The sequence below is a fragment of the Galeopterus variegatus genome, unplaced genomic scaffold, assembly GCF_000696425.1.
Source record: "Galeopterus variegatus unplaced genomic scaffold, G_variegatus-3.0.2 Scaffold2637, whole genome shotgun sequence".
Classification (NCBI taxonomy): Eukaryota; Metazoa; Chordata; class Mammalia; order Dermoptera; family Cynocephalidae; genus Galeopterus; species Galeopterus variegatus.
This window is the reverse complement of record NW_007728748.1, coordinates 260133-262236: the sequence shown is the minus strand read 5'-3', so window position 1 is coordinate 262236 and position 2104 is coordinate 260133.

Genomic DNA, 2104 nt, shown 5'->3' with positions numbered 1-2104 from the left:
GGCAACAAGGGAGGTTATTAGTAGCATCTCAGTGAGAAAAAAATCCTGAGAGAGATTAAATATAAGAAACACTTTCTGAGTCATTAGATGCTAGACAGGTTAAAATGCCAGAAAAATACATTGTAGCATTTAATTTGGCACTAGGTAATGACTTAATGATTCTGAGGACTGATTAGCAAACAGTTTTAGTTCTCTTTGCAAAAGAGGATGTAATCAGTTGTTAGTTGGAGAATTCAAAAGTGCTTTAGGATTATTCGCAATCCCTGTTTTATAATTTAGCAATTATGTAAATTGAAGATGAGAGTCATTATGTTCAAGAAGTTTGGAAATTGATCTAGTTTAGTGTTTTTCAGAAGCTCATCTTTTTACAAGCAAGGTTTTGGGTTTGATTGTTGTTGTTTTTCATTAGTATTGTGCAATGGCTGAGAGCACACTCTTTGGAACCGGATTCAAATCCCAGTTTCATAATTTACCAGCTGATCAACCTTGTGAATATTACTTAACTTCTATAAACCTCAGTTTCATCATCTGCAAAATAAGAATTATAGTGCTTGATTTATAGGATGATCATGAGGTATTCATAATGTAACGAGTAGAACATTTTTTCTCTATCCCCATTCCCCACCTGAGGGACTGGTCTTAGAAATGTATAGGGAAGGTTGGCCTGCCTAAGATTTGATTTACTTATTCAATATTCACATATTAAGCACATACTAGGCATCAGGCATGTGAGGAAAATGGAGTCAGTATAGTCAGGCCCCCTTGCCTCATCTCCAGCTGGGTATGATTCAGCACATCCATTGTAATCAAGTTATGTAAGAGTGGTGTAACTGTGTGCCCATCTACTCCTTGGCTCATTGCCACTATGGTGTACTTTCAGTATAAGAGACAGTGGCTCTGAACTGCTAGCTGGCAAAGCTTGCATTGGAATAAAGCATGTCTACCCTGCTATCGGCCGCCAGAATTCTTTTTCAACTATCTGACTCACAACCCACACAGGATAGGGCAGAGGGGTCTGTGATCCAGCCCGACAAGGCAGCATGTGCTGAATGCTAAAGATACACCCATGCGCAAGCGATCAAGACAAGCAAGGCCCCTGCTCTCATGCAATTTACATTCTAACGAGGGACAGAGAAAACTATCAAGTAAACAAATACACGAATATGTAATAACATAGATAGTAATAAGTGTGTTGGAGAAAAATAAGGTAGGGTAAGGGAACAGATAGTCAAGAAGAAGGTCAAGAAAAGTCACTTTGGGGAGGTGACATTAAAAGAAAATGATAATCGCAAACCTTCAGCTGGGCCTTCGTGTAGCTAAAGAGAGACCATCAAAAGATGGATGGATGGGGCTGGCTGGTTAGCTCACTTGGGAGAGTGTGATGCTGATAACAGATCCCCATACAGACTACCCCCCTACCCCCCAAAAACCCCAGATAGATGGATATGTAATGGATTTCTTTCTTTGAATGTACATAGAACCAGGGCGTGATGCTGATAACAGATCCCCATACAGACTACCCCCCTACCCCCAAAAAACCCCAGATAGATGGATATGTAATGGATTTCTTTCTTTGAATGTACATAGAACCAGGGCACAGTTTAAAAAACAAGAGAATGAAAAAGGAACAGACACTGCTCTAACAATGTAATATGGTTTTTTTCCTCTTTGGAGGGTCAGAAGAATATTTGCATGTTATGCTGCATTTGAGAACATATTCTTCTTTAATAAGAGTTATTGTTTGGTTCTGGTGGCCAAACAGGCAACTGTGAAAGTTCAGACCTCCCTTTGAGAGAAGGATACATAGCTGATTGACAGTCTCAAGCTGTCACACCCTGGGATGCCCCTCTGCATTTATTCTGAGCCAGTACTACCACTAGGCTATTTCTAGCCAATGATCAAGCATGGCATGTGTATAGAATAGGACCACTTGTCTGATGCAAGCGTCCTCCAAAGGGCAGCTTTGGCTCAAGACTCCCCATTGGTCTAGCTGAGACTTTTCTTAGAGCTGCACTGTAAGCTGAAACTCTTAGAATTGATTAGGAAATCAGTTCTTCATTTCCTTTCTCCCTCCACTGATGTCAAATTCCCACTGTGGTCTGAA